Here is a 15302-nt window from a genome sequence, read left to right on the forward strand (position 1 = left end):
GGTCACTTGCCGTGACCTCCTGCCCGTTCTTCTTGAAACTGTCCCGGTCATCTGCTGTGACTGCCTGCCTGGTCGCCACCCGCTCCCTTACAAGGACCGCCCCCTTGTATAGTAGCTCAGAGGTTCCGCCTCCCAGACCCGTTACAGTCCCCTTGTATAGTAGCTCAGAGGTTCCGCTCCCAGACCCGTTACATAGAGGGGTTACAATGACACTAAACTTCAGGAAGGCAAATTTCCAACGGTTGAGAGATGATCTTAGTGCAACAAACTGGGACGATATCCTGAGACATAAAACTACACAAAGCAAATGGGAGACATTTATTAGCATCCTGAATAGGATCTGTGCACAATATATACCCTATGGGAATAAACATGCTAGAAATAGGAGTAAACCACTATGGCTAAATAGAGCTGTAAGGGGCGCAATAAGTGACAAAAAGAAAGCATTTAGAAAACTAAAGCAAGTAGGTAGTGATGAATCATTAAATAAATACAGAAAATTAAATAAATTCTGTAAAAACTAAATCAAGGCAGCAACGATTGAGACAGAGAGACTCATTGCCAGAGAAAGTAAAAATAATCCCAAAATATTCTTTAACTATATAAATAGTAAAAAACTAAAAAATTATAGCGTTAGCCCCCTTAAAAATAGTCTGGATGAAATAGTGGATGAGGAAAAAAACAATATGCTAAATGATTTTTTTTCAACAGTATTTACACAAGAAAATTGCATGACAGAAAACATGATTAGTGATGACAAAAATTCTCCATTAAATGTCACTTGCTTAACCCAGCAGGAAGTATGGCGGCGTCTAAAAATCACTGAAATTGACAAATCCCCGGGCCTGGATGGGATACACCCGCGAGTACTGTAGGAATTAAGTAACGTCAAAGATAGACCATTATTTTTAATCTTTAAAGATTCCATAATAACAGGGTCCGTACCACAGGACTGGCGTATAGCAAATGTGGTGCCAATCAGGGCTGTGGAGTCGGTGCTCATTTTGGTGGAGTCGGAGTCAGTATAAAATGGACCGACTTTGACTCCTAAAATATATAATAAATTAGGTACAGTAGTTAAATGCAGAATGTGCTGAATATTTTTTCATAGTAATTTGGGAAAGTTATGAAATGTCCTATAAATGGCTGTTCTATTCCTGATCTGAGGCTACATTCACACACAGCGTTTTTGCTGCGTTTTTTGAGGAGATCAGCTTTTTAAAAAAAACGCTCATAGATGTTTTCAATAGCAAAGGCAGATTAGAAAAACGCCACACAAACTGACATGCTCATTCTTTGTGAGGATCCGATTTTGAGCCCAAAAAGGGATCCTCACAAAACGATGTGTCTGAATGTCATATCTTGAAACCCATTGACTTTGCTGGGATGCCCAGAGTCACTGCATTTTACTGCAAAAAACGGATCTGCAAAAACGCTGTGGGTGAATCATGGCCGTAGCCAGTGAGGGGCAAGGGGTGCAGCTGCCCCCCCCCTAGAAGCAGGGGCACGCACCTATCAAAACTCACTTGTATGCTGCAGTGCTCCCGTCCTGCACCAGGCAATCTCCCCTCCTTTGTCCTGTCTTCTGCCATCTTCACCAGAGGGAGGAGGGGTAGGGGTGCCTGCCCTGCACAGGATCCGATTCCTGGGCTCCGAGCTGGAGAAAGTGAGAAAGTGAAAGTACTACTGCTCATCTCTGTCACAGGAAGGTAACTAATGTTAATATTGTAGGTGATTATTATGTGCTCTCTGTACAATGTGGGAACTATATGTGCGATATGTGCAATGTACTATTTGCTGTCTGTAGCTGTCATCTGTCTATCACACTCTATCTATCCCTCCATGTATTCATCTATCTATCCATCCCTTTATCTATCCATCTATCTATCCCTCCATCTATCCGTTCATCTATCCTTTCATTTATCCCTCTATCCATCCATCCCTCTATCTATCCATCCTTTCATCTATCCCTCCAGCTATCCCTCCAGGTATCCATCCATATGGCTATCTATCTATCCATATATTTATCCATCCATCCATCCCTGTATCTATCTATTTATTTATCTCTCCATCCCTCTATTTACCTATCCATCCCTCTATTAATCTATCTATTCCTCCATCTATCCCTCCATCCATCTATCCATCCCTCCATCTATCTATCCATCCCTCCATCTATGTATCTATGACTTTATCTATCTTATCTATCTATCCTTTCATCTATCCATCCATATGGCTATCTATCATCTATCTATCCATATATTTATACATCCATCCCTGTATCTATCTCTCCATCTATCCATCCCTCTATTTACCTATCCATCCCTCTATTAATCTATCTATTCCTCCATCTATCCCACTATCTATCTATCTATCTATCCATCCCTCCATCTATCTATCCCTCTATGACTTTATCTGTCTATCTATCTATCCGGTTATCCATATCTGTCTATCCATATCATATCAGTACCAAAAAGAATGAAAAGAATGAAGCTCTGACTGAGGTAGCAGTTAGGATGAGTGGCCTACAGGAGGACTGCCAGGCGCAAGAGGACTTAGGTCCTGACAGTGCTACTGCTGCCATATCTTCATCCTCATCAGATGAGGAGTTTGACTTTTACAAGTATTTGGATGACATGGAGCAGGCAAAGCGTTGCCGTAAGGAAAAAGATTTCACTCCGTCTCCTATAGCACGCAGATTGACCATATTTCAGCAAAATGTTTCACTTGCTCTCAAAGAAATAGAAAAATTCAACCGTTCATCAAAACTGACTGTGCACGAGGCAATTCCTTTATACCCGGAAATTGTTAGAGATGTTGCCCATGTGGTTACAGCTTTGCCTCCAACCCAAGTTAGTGTAGAGAGGTTGTTCTCTAGCCTTAAAATTATTAGGTCAGATTTGAGGTCATCTAAGAAGGAGGATCTGATGGAGGCAATTCTATTTCTTAGAACAAATTCATAGACTGCACAAATGTTATTTAGTATGTTTTTGTTGAAAACAGTTTTTTGCCACTTACATAGTTTATTACATAATGTTATATAAATATATACAATATATATATGTAATCGATATTACATAGTGTCTTACATATTTACAATTTATTAGTTTTTTGTGTTCTAAAGTTGTATTCCAATAAATATATATTATGTTCTATCTAAATATCTTGATTATTGTATCATAAAAATGATTAAATGTCTGATGTTCACATTGTACTACAATAAACTTAAATATAAGCAATATATGTGGGAGTCGGAGTCGTGGAGTCGGAGTCGGTGTAAGGGAAATTGAGGAGTCTTAGTTGGAGTCGCAGGTTTGGCTTATCGACTCCACAGCCCTGGTGCCAATATTGAAAAAGGGGACAAAAACTGAACTTAGAAATTATAGGCCAATAAGCTTAACCTCTACTGTGGGTAAAATCCTGGAGGGTTTCCTAAGAGATGCTATACTAGAGTATCAGAAGAAGAATAACCTCATGACCCAATATCAACATAGGTTTACGAGGGACCGTTCCTGTCAAACTGATTTGATCAGCTTTTATGAGGAGGCAAGTTCCGGACTGGACCAAGGAAATGCAGTGGATGTTGTGTACATGGACTTTTCAAAAGCTTTTGATACGGTTCCACACAAAAGGTTGATACATAAAATGAGAACAATGGGGATAGGGGAAAATATATGTATGTGGGTTAAGAACTGGCTCAGTGATAGGAAACAAAGGGTGGTTATTAATGGAAAACACTCAGACTGGGTCTCAGTTAACAGGGGGTACCACAGGGGTCAGTATTGGGCCCGCTTCTTTTTAACATATTTATTAATGTCCTTGTAGTAGTATTTCAATATTTGCAGATGACACTAAACTCTACAGGGTAATCAATACAGAGGAGGACAATTTTATATTACAGGAGGATCTATGTAAACTAGAAGCTTGGGCTGATAAATGGCAAATGAGCTTTAATGGGGATAAATGTAAGGTCATGCACTTGGGCAGAGGAAATAAAATGTATAATTATATGATTAATTGTAAAACACTGAGCAAAACTGTCACTGAAAAAGACCTGGGTGTATTGGTGGACGACAAGCTCACGTTTGGTGGCCAGTGTCAGGCCGCTGCTGCAAAGGCAAATAAAATAATGGGATGCATTAAAAGAGGCATAGATGCTCATGAGGAGAAGATAATTTTACCTCTATACAAGTCACTAGTGCGACCACACTTAGAATACTGCGTACAGTTCTGGTCTCCGGTTTATAAGAAAGACATAGCTGAACTAGAGAGGGTGCAGAGAAGAGCGACCAAGGTTATTAGAGGACTGGGGGGTCTGCAATACCAAGACAGGTTATTACACTTGGGGTTATTTACTTTGGAAAAACGAAGGCTTAGGGGTGATCTTATTACCATGTACAAGTATATGAGGGGACAGTACAAAGACCTTTCTACTGATCTTTTTACTCTGAGGCCTGAGACGGGGACAAGGGGGCATCTTCTACGTCTGGAGGAAAGAAGGTTTAATCATAATCACAGATGCGGATTCTTTACTGTAAGAGTAGTGAGACTATGGAACTCTCTGCCGCATGATGTTATAATGAGTGATTCACTACTAAATTTTAAGAAGGGCATGGATGCCTTTCTTGAAAAGTATAATATTACAGGTTGTATATACTACATTCCTTGATAGGGCGTTGATCCAGGGAACTAGTCTGATTGTCGCACGGAGTCAGGAATGAATTTTTTTCCCCAATGTGGAGCTTAGTGTTTGCCACATGGGTTTTTTTTGCCTTCCTCTGGATCAACATGTTAGGCTATGGGTTGAACTAGATGGACTTAGTCTTCCTTCAACCTTAAAAACGATGTTACTATGTAAGCGAGGTGATGTACCTCACCGGTCCAAGCCTCTCGATGAATTCGTCGACGCGGAGCATCGGGTAAGCGTCACACTTGGATATCTCATTCAGCCGGCGGTAGTCATTACAAAACCTCCAATCTCCATTGGGTTTTGGCACGAGGATGATTGGGCTTGACCACCCACTCTTTGACTCTTCTATTACCCCGAGGTCTAACATCCTCTTTACCTCGTCAGAGATCACCTTTTGGCGTGCTTCCGGAATTCGGTACAGCTTCAGATTCACTCTTACATGTGGCTCTATAAGTAAGTCATGCTCTACCACCTGAGTATGCCCTGGCAACTCTGAGAACAACTCCCGATTTCGCTGTAGTAGTTCTCGACATTGTTGCTTCTGGGCCGGTGATAGATTCTCTTCCACTTTGCCTTCATGAGCAGCTCCCAGGCAAGGAGTTTCCCGTGGTTCCCAGTCCCGCCACGGCTTGAGCAAGTTCACATGGTATACTTGGTGCGGCTTTCTTCGGCCAGGCTGGTGGACTTGGTAGTTCACTTCACTGAGTTTCTCCACCACCTCATATGGGCCTTGCCACTTGGACAAGAATTTACTTTCGACAGTGGGAATGAGAACCAGAACGCGATCCCCAGGCTGGAACTGTCTCAGCCTTGCCGACTGGTTATACACCCTCGCCTGGGCTTCCTGCGCCCGGAGATGTTCCTTCACGATGGGCATCACTTTCGCCATTCTCTCCTGTAACTGGGCGACATGTTCGATGATGCTCCGGTGGGTGGTGACCTCGGCCTCTCAGGTTTCCTTGGCGATATCTAGGAGACCCCTTGGATACAGAAGCTCAAATGGAGAGAAGCCAGTGGAGGCTTGGGGAACTTCCCTGATGGAAAACAGTAGAAACTGAAGCAGGTAGTCCCAGTCTCAACCATCCTTCTCGACAACCTTTTTGAGCATTGCTTTCAGAGTCTTACTAAAGCGATCCACCAGGCCATCGGTCTGCGGATGGTAAATGGAGGTTCGCAGCTGGGTAATTCTAAGCACTTTACACAGCTCCTTCATCACCTTGCTCATGAATGGGGTTCCTTGGTCTATCAGGATTTCCTTTGGCAGGCCGGTCCTGGCAAAGTTGTGGACAAGTTCCCGAGCTATGCTCCTACTGGATGAGTTCCTTAAGGATACCGCTTCAGGGTACCGGGTCGCATAGTCCATGATGACCAAGATATATTGGTGGCCCTGTGCCGATTTAATGAAGGGGCCCACGAGGTCCATGGCAATCCTCTCAAAGGGAACTTCTATCACAGGTAGGGGAACTAAGGGGCTACGGAAGTGGGAGGTGGGCGAGATTATCTGGCATGTGGGGCAGGACCTACAATAGTTTAAGTTCTCCCAGTAACATCCTGGCCAATAAAACCTCCTCACTATTCTCTCCTGAGTTGTTTTCACCCCTAGGTGTCCCCCCAGAAAATGTTAGTGTGCCATATCCAGTACCCTCTGTCAGTATGGTCCCAGCACTAACAGCTGTTCCACTGTCTCAACCCCCCTTAGTTTAGCCACCCGATATAGCAACTTCCCCTGAACTGCAAAGTGTGGGAACCTGGTATCGGCCCCCGGCTCTTGGGCAACCCCATTATATACAGTAACTGTTATGATCTGCAATAAGAACTAAGGAAAGATAGGGGAAAGCTGTCCCTACAGTAAGACTAAGCTGAATCCCTGTGATGTAGCGGGCTGCCTGTTCCTAGTGAACAGACCCGCCTTCATCCTCGGCTAGTCTGAACGTAGACCTATAGCATTAAGGGAGGGGTCCCTAAAAGAACTAAGGACTGGGACAAAAATGGGACACCTCCTAAACAGAAATTGCTGTAGAACACAAAAGACAAACTGACAAAAAGTACTAGAGGTCCAAGAGGACCAAGCAAACTGACAGAGATAGGCACCGAAGCACCAGGCTAGTAAAACAGTCAAACAACATTGAAGTCCAGCAAGGCCAGAAGGGCTAAGCTGGAACATATAGGCAGATGGTCACGTGACCGCAAAACACAAGATAGAAAAAACTAACAGGAGGGTTCTAACAATAACCTGGTCAAACGCCCCCTTTAAGGTCAGGTCCCAAACTTGCGCAGCCCCAAAGTTTTCGCCAGACACAACTAACTCAGGGAGGTCGGCCTCCTCGGTCACCGTCTCGCCCTAATCGCCGGTAAGGACGCACAGTGGGAACTCATCCACTTGAGACATCGTCAGGGGTTCTTCTTCAGGGACCTGTTTTTTTCCCATGCTACTTATTCTGGTTCCCTTCCCCCACAAATCCCAAAATAAAGAAAAATCACGGCCCAGTATGACGGAATGTATCAGGTCCTTAACCACCCCAACCTCGTGGGACTGGGCACCACAATCTGTTCCCATTGTCACTGCGGCCAAGGGATAGTCCTTGGCGTCGCCATGGATGCACCGTATGCCCACAGTTTTGGAAGGGATGAACTAGTGGGGAAGGGTAGCTCTGATTAAGGTCACCAGAATCCCAGAGTCCAACAGTCCAAGCACCTTTACTCCATTAATGGATACGGCACATGCCTGCGGCCCCTCGCCGGGTCAACAGTTGGCACTGCAGGCTGGATAAGCATAATAGGAACCCCGTCTTCCTAGGCTGCAGTCCATGGGCTCAGAGGATATAGAACACCGGGCAGCTATGTGTCCAGGGTTGTGACACCGCCAACAGACTATATCTTTAACAACAGTTCTTGTGGCACCTTCAGTGGGAGTCCCATTGGCAGAGTGTACGTGAAGTTTTGCAGTTATTGAGTGATAATTCACTCCTTGCTAAGCTGGAGAAATGTGAATTCACTGTGCATAAAATTAGTTTTTTGGGCTACATTGTCTCCAGCGAGGGCTTTGAGATGGACCCGGTGAAAGTTCAGGCTGCGCAGGAATGGCCGAGGCCTATTGGTTTGAAATCTATACAGAGATTTTTGGGCTTTGGCAATTATTACAGGAAATTCATTAAGAATTTTTCGGTAATTGTTAAGCCTCTAACCGATCTCACCAGGAAAGGTGCGAATACGGTCCAATGGACTACTGAGGCCATTGAAGCGTTTAAGTATCTCAAAGAGAGGTTCAGTTCAGCCCCTATCCTTATGCAGCCTGATGAGAACAAGCCTTTTTTGGTCGAAGTCGATGCTTCATTGGTGGGAGTCGGAGCAGTTTTGTCTCAGGAGAACAGGGATGGATTACATCCTTGTGCCTTCTTTTCGAAAAGAATTTCGGAAACCGAATTGAACTATGATGTTGGAAATCGGGAGTTGCTGGCTATTAAACTCGCGTTTGAACATTGACGTCATTTTTTGAAAGGCGCTAGATTTCCTATTCAGGTTTTCACAGATCATAAGAATTTGATTTATCTGAATGCTGCCAAGCGCTTGAATGCCCATCAGGCTAGGTGGGCACTTTTTTTTTCTCAGTTTCATTTTTCTGTTACCTATATCCTAAGAATGTTAAAGCCGATGCTTTATCTCGCAGCTTCTCTCCTGTGGTCGGTGACGAGGAGGAGGAGAACATTTTACAGAAAGGAGTTGTGGTGGTGGCATTGGAATCCGTTTTGGAGAATGGGATTCTAAAAGCTCAAGATGATGCTCCATCTAACACTCCCCATGGGAGGTTGTTCGTGCCTAGAACCTTTAGGAGAGACTTGTTTGTGGCGTGTCATGAGTCTCGGTTGGCAGGTCATCCAGGAATTGCTGAGACTAAGAGACTGGTGGCCTGGATTGCAGAAAGAAGTCATCAAGTGGGTGCGTCAATGTACGGTGTGTGCTAGGTCAAAGGCTTCACATACTCCTGCTGCGGGGTTGCTTTGCCCTCTGGAGGTTCCTAGTGCGCTTTGGACGAATCTGACAATGAATTTTATTACTGATCTGCCCATGTCCAAGGATTTTACTGTCATCTGGGTGGTCGTGGACCGTTTTAGTAATATGTGTCATTTGGTTCCATTCATTAAGTTGCCCTGCGCTAAGACACTTGCTGAGGCGTTTGTTAAGGAGATTGTCAAGCTTCATGGCTTTCCCACGGATATTGTTTCTGATAGAGGACCTCAGTTTGTGGCTCACTTTTGAAGTGCTTTTTGTGACAGGTTGGGAGTCCATTTGTCATTTTCGTCTGGGTATCATCCTGAGTCTAATGGACAGACTGAAAGAAAGAACCAGGATGTAGAACAGTTTTTGCGATGTTTTGTGGTGAACAATCAAGAGGTGTAGTCTGAGTTTCTGCCTCTCGCAGAAATAGCTCATAACAATCATACATCCTCCGCAGCTGGGTGTTCTTCTTTTTTTTGTTGTACTGGGAGACATCCGTCTTTTGGTTCGTTCTCCAAATTGGGGTCGGCGGTGCCGGAGGAGGAGAATTTTTCCGGTGATTTGGAGAGAGTTTGGACTAATGTACGTTGCAACCTTCAAGAGGCTAACAAGAAGTCCAAGAAGTATTTTGACAGGAAACGAAGGGAGGTTTTGTTTACTGTGGGTGACATGGTTTGGTTGTCCTCAAGGAACCTGCGGTTGAGGATTCCCACTAAAAAACTAGGTCCTAAGTTTGTGGGTCCATTTAAAGTGCTTCAGGTTGTTAACCCGTCTGCGGTTAGGTTGGATGTTCCTACTTCCTGGAAGATTAATCCTGTATTATATTTCCTTGTTGAAAAAGGCATATGTATCTGATAGGGATGCCACTCTCTCAGTTCCTCCTGTGGTGGAAGACCGCGAATATGAAATTTCACGTATCTTGAATTCTAGATGGCATAGAGGGAGAGTACAGTATCTCATCTCCTGGAAAGGTTTCGGTCCCGAAGGTAACTCCTGGGTAAGGGTGGATGATGTCTCTGCTCCTAGGCTTGTTAGATCTTTCCACAAGCGGTTTCCGGATAGGCCTGGGTCTGGAGGATCCGGAGGATCCTTTTAAAAGAGGGGGTACTGTTAGAAGCCTCCTGTTTGTTTTTTTCCATCTTGTGTTTTGCGGTCAGGTGACCATCTGCCATTATATTCCAGCTCCGCCTTTTTGGTTGTGCTGGACTTCAGTGTTGTTTGACTGTTTTGCTAGCGAGGTGCTTCAGTGCCTATATCTCTCAGTTCGCTTGGTGCTTTGGGACGTCTAGTACCTTTTTGTCAGTTTATCTTTTGTTTTCTGCAACAACTTTCTCTGTTCAGGTGTCCCATTTTTGTTCCAGTCCTTAGTTCTTTTAGGGACCGCTTCCCTTTATTCTATAGGTTAGGTCTTTGTTCAGACTAGCCAAGGACTAAGGCGGGTCTGTTCGCTAGGAACAGGCAGCCCGCTACATCGTAGGGGTTCAGCTTAGTCTTACTGTAGGGAAAGCTTTCCCCTTCTTTCCTTAGTTCTTGTTTGCAGATCATAACAGACACACTTTAAGCTCCAGTTTGAGCTATCGATGAATAGTGAGTTATCAACTCATGTGAGTTACAGTAAGATTGTAATTCCCAATTCCTTAATTAAACCATGTATGTTAATGGCAATAAAACAAAGCAACTGTCACATTTAAAGTATTGCAGAAATGTACTTTCTTTGGATTGAAAGTAGGATACCTTTGCTCCTTTTTCAAGCAAGTTTTTCCCATGCGTTTTTCCTGCCAGGGACAAGCGGAAGTGAAGCGTTCTTCACATGCATTTCCGCATGCGGGTTGTCAAGTGCTTTCCAAGCGATTTTAGCATCACTTGAAAAGTGCTTGACAACTTGGTCACACTCTATAAATCCATGCAAACGGCATGGATTTATATAGTGTGACCGAAAGAATAGTAAAAAATAAAAAATATTATACTTACCTTCTGATGGCCGCCGGTGTCCTTGCCTCGGCTTGCCGGCAGCTCGCGGTAGATTAAAGGACCTGCCGACGTCAGCGGTCGCGTGACCCATCACATGATTAAATCTTTAGTCTACCGCGAGCTGTCGGCAAGCCGACACAAGGACACCGAGGGCCATCAGAAGGTAAGTATAATATTTATTTTTTATTTTATTCTTTTTTTTACAGTTACTATGGTACCCGGGTCCGGAGGAGAGTCTCCTCTTCTCCAAACCAGGGTACCATCCGCACATTGAAACCCATGGAATCCGCATCTGCAGATGCAGTGATGCGGATTACATGCGTTCCAATGCAAGTTAATGGTGGCGAAAATGCCGCGCTTCCGCAAAATAATTGGTAGTGCTGCGGATATTTACGCAATGATAATTCGCAGTGGAAAGTTCCGCAGCATGTGCACAGCAGATGCGGATTATCATTGAGGAACATGGCAGACCTTCTACCAAGCGTTTTTCAAGCGTTTCTGCAGCGGAATTGCCACTGCGGAAACGTTTAAAAAACGCATAGTGGGCACACAGCCTAACTGCAGTTTTGAAATCAGCATGCCTATTTTAGTCTACATCAGCAGAAAAATCGCACTCAACAAAAATTATGTTCAAAATTGTTCCCCAGTGTTTTATTTGCATTTATTTATAAAAATGTCTGAAATATGATGAAAATTTAGGAAAAGTCACAATTTTCTACATTTGAATTTTTATGCCCCTAAAACAGTCATACCACTTAAAAATAGTTGAAGAGGTATTCTCATGTTATTAAATTAACTTAGTTGGACAGCATCAAAATAAGCAAATTTGCAGTTGACTTGCTTTTTCTACCTACTGTGGATCTTCTGCTATGAGAATTTTTATTTTACACAGTGTACAGCTAGCTTCTATGGAGCATGGTCACTGGTGCCAGGCTAAGTGTGGGCAGTGGTTCCACTCCAAGAGAGGAGTCAGTTCCTAACATCTCAGTCAGCTCTCTCCAGTCAACTGATTTCTATACAGAAGTTAGCTTAGCACCTACCTCCCCTTACCGCTCAGCTGCAGACAAGTTGCTGTTACAGATCTTGCAAAAGCATTGGCTGCTTACAAATCAGTTTTCCTAATCATGGCTCTCACTCTCCTGAGTTGTACGCTTTTTCAAATGCACGGTTGTCTCTATAAGTAAATATAATGATAGCAGTGTAGACTTCAAAACAAACCACTGATAGCTGAAAATGTTACAGTGGAACTATAAAGCCAAAGGAAATAAGGTGACTTCAGAGCAGTGAGCTGCTCAAGAGACAACTTGAGAATATCCCTTTAATAATAACATTACAGAGACCCTGATTACATCGATGTGTTACTAGATGAGAATAACGAATGACACTATACGTTTCTAGTGCTTGTAGCATGACTAAGGCTATGTGCCCACGATGCAGAAATGCTCCGGATTTTTCCTGAGCGTTTCTGCATCTCCCTGGCAGAGAAAACGCATGCGGATTGTACATGCGGATTGTACATGCGGATTGTACATGCGGATTGTACATGCGGATTGTACATGCGTTTTTCCTGCCAGGGACAAGCGGAATTGAAGTGTTCTTCACATGCATTTCCGCATGCAGTTTGACAAGCACTTTGTAAGCGATTTTAGCATCACTTGGAAAGTGCTTGTCAACTTGGTTACACTATATAAATCCATGCAACCGGCTTGGATTTATATACTGTGACCGAAAGAATGGTAAAAAATAAATCTATACTTACCTTCTGATGGCCCCCGGAGTCTTGCTTCACTCCGTCCTGGCTTACCGGCAGCTCGCGGTACACTACACTGAAGGACCTGCCGTCACATGACTATGACGTCAGCGCAGGTCCTTCAGTCCACCGTGAGCTGCCGGCAAGGGAGAACAAGTGCAGCGGGGGCCGTCAGAAGGTAAGTATAATATTTATTTTTTATTTTATTCTTTTTTTTACAGGTTCTATGGTACCCGGGTCCGGAGGACAGTCTCCTCTTCTCCAGACCCGAGTACCATCAGCACATTGGAACGCATGGAATGCGCATCTACAGATGCAGTGATGCGGAATCCAAGCGATTCAATGCAAGTCAATGGCGGCGAAAACGCAGCGCTTCCGCAAAATAATTGGTAGTGCTGCGTTTTTTTCCACAATGATAATCCGCAGCGGAAATTTCCGCAGCATGTGCAGAGCACATGCATATTATCATTGGGGAACATGGCAGACCTTCTACCATGCGTTTTTTTAGCGTTTCTGCAGCGTTTTTGCCGATGCGGAAACGCTTAAAAAATGCATCGTGGGCACACAGCCTAAGGGTGCTACACACACCAAAAACTCAAAAGTGTCATTCGTTGTTCTTTGGTACACGTTTCTTAAATCATTCTGATCTTTTAAATGTACTCGATTAAAGTTTGGAATTTTACTCAAAACAAGCCAGATCTTATTTTTCCTTTAGCTCAGTAACTGACACACCATTGGTATCAGGGCCTCTGCCCATATATCATGCTCATCTCAGATGGGGGGGGGGTAGCAAAAACCTGGTTACAGACTCCTTTTAACATAAAGTGGATTGAAAAAAAAGTAAAAAATTGCTTACAGTATTTTTTAGACTACAAGACACACTTTTTTCCAGGAACCGGCTGCTGCAGGTACCACGTGAGCCCGCTGCTAAAGAAAATTAACATTCACTCCTCTCCACACCCATGGGAGTGGAAGGGAGTGAATATTCATTTTGTTTAATAGCGTGCACAGTGTCAGTAGCAGCCGTCACCTCCTGCAGCGGCTCGGCGATCCTGTGTACCCGCTGTTAGAAAGAATGAATATTCACTCCTCTCCACTCCCATGGGTGTAGATAGGAGTGAATATTCATTCTCGTTAACAGCGGGCACACGTGATCGCCGAGCCACAGCAGAAGCAGTGGCTGCAGCTAACAGTGTGTAGGCTATTAAAGAAAATAAGTATTCACTCCTCTCCACGCCATGGTCCTGGCGTGTAGAGGAGTGAATATCCCGGCAGCTCACCTAAGCGTGTGAGGGCACATGGCAGTCAAGTTATGTGCTGCTTACAGGCTGAGATCAGCTGCTGCTGGCATCAGAACAGGACGAAGCAGTGTGTGCAGTGATGGGGGCCATGCTTACCAGGATGGGGGCCATGGATACCAGGATGGGGGCCATGCATACCAGGATGGGTTATGAGGGGGCCATGCATACCAGGATGGGGGATAAATGGCCAATGTATACCAGGATGGGGACTAGGGGGTCATGCATACCAGGATGGGGATGAGGGGGCCATGCATACCAGGATGGGGATGGGGGGGCATGCATACCAGGATGGGGATGAGGTGGCCATATATACCAGGATGGGGATGATGGGGTCATTCATACCAGAATAGGGATGAGTAGGGGGAGCATGCGCACCAGGATGGGGATGAGGGAATCATGCATACCAGGATGGGGATGAGGGGGCCATATATACCAGGATGGGAATGAGGGGGCCATGCATATCAGGATTAGGATGGGGGCCATGTATACCAGTCTGGGAAAGAGGGGGCCATGCATACCAGGATTAGGTTGAGGGCCATATATACCTGGATTGGGGGCCCTATATATCTGGATTGGAGGACATATATACCTGGATGAGGTCATATAGATATATATATATCAGTATCGGGGGAGCATATATACCAGGATGAGGATATATAAATACCAGCATAGGGGATATTAGTATAGAATTGGGATACATTACCCCTATAACAGTGTCAGCAGCATTAGCAGCATACCTCCCCCTCATAACAGTGCATCATGACCACATTTTTTACTCACAATTTTTTTCCTATTTTCCTCCACTAAAACCTAGGTGCGTCTTATAGTCCGAAAAATACGGTATTTTCCACTAAAATGTTAGCCTCAATTTTTTGATTATTAAAAGGGGTAATAGGTGAAAATGGACCACAATTTGTTTTACAAACTCTCCTGAACGGAGCAATACGTGGTCAAAAAACAAAAACAATAATGGGGTACATGGCGTCGCATGAAAGGTTTGGAGTGTTATTTCTTTTCTTTTTTGGAGCACAAGTTTGTCTGGTTTAAGAGACTTGATGAAGAGACCTGATTAGTCTCGAAAACTTGCTATTTGTTGCCATCTTTTCAGTTACAGCACAACTAACCAGAAATGGCACAGTATATTACACCAGGTAATTCATTAATCTTCAATATAAGACTCTTTCAAAAAACAATGAAAAACAACTCAATCATTTTAAAATTATTAATTTAATAAATATACACATATAAATCAAAAGACATAATTACAGGAAGACAGACTCAGGGATATATAATACAATAAATACCCAATAATTCATTTGTTGTGGGGCATAGATCAATGTAGGGAAAAATATAAATAGCAGATCCAAACTATGTGTTAAAGTGCATAGTGCAAACAGATACATATAATAGCAGCCCAAAAATAAATTAATTAATTAAATCACAGTGGATATATATATATATATATATATATATATATATATAAAAGTGCTAAAAATGCATCAAAGGTGCTAAAGTAAACACATAGAAGGGAATAACTTCAATATATAAATACCATATTGCTAGGCCCCACCACCTCCAACGCCGTTTCGCCGGATGG

At 43.7% G+C, this 15302-nt stretch overlaps 1 protein-coding gene across 16 annotated transcripts in view; it reads right to left on the bottom strand.

Annotated features, from left to right (window-relative positions):
* GULP1 (GULP PTB domain containing engulfment adaptor 1) overlaps positions 1-15302 on the bottom strand; it is a 1414565-nt gene that overhangs the window by 1298921 nt on the left and 100342 nt on the right. For 3 of the 16 annotated variants that reach the window (XM_073646309.1, XM_073646311.1, XM_073646303.1), the window contains exon 2: positions 1527-1657. The exons of 12 other annotated variants lie outside the window; for them this stretch is intronic. The gene's annotated coding sequence lies outside the window, so the exon portion shown is untranslated. Of the gene's footprint in view, positions 1-1526; positions 1658-11694; positions 11808-15302 lie in introns of those variants that run through there. One more of the 16 variants, XM_073646306.1, reaches the window with a different exon arrangement.

Source organism: Phyllobates terribilis, unplaced genomic scaffold (assembly GCF_046119375.1).
Source record: "Phyllobates terribilis strain yellow unplaced genomic scaffold, ASM4611937v1 Scaffold_9__5_contigs__length_417890890, whole genome shotgun sequence".
Classification (NCBI taxonomy): Eukaryota; Metazoa; Chordata; class Amphibia; order Anura; family Dendrobatidae; genus Phyllobates; species Phyllobates terribilis.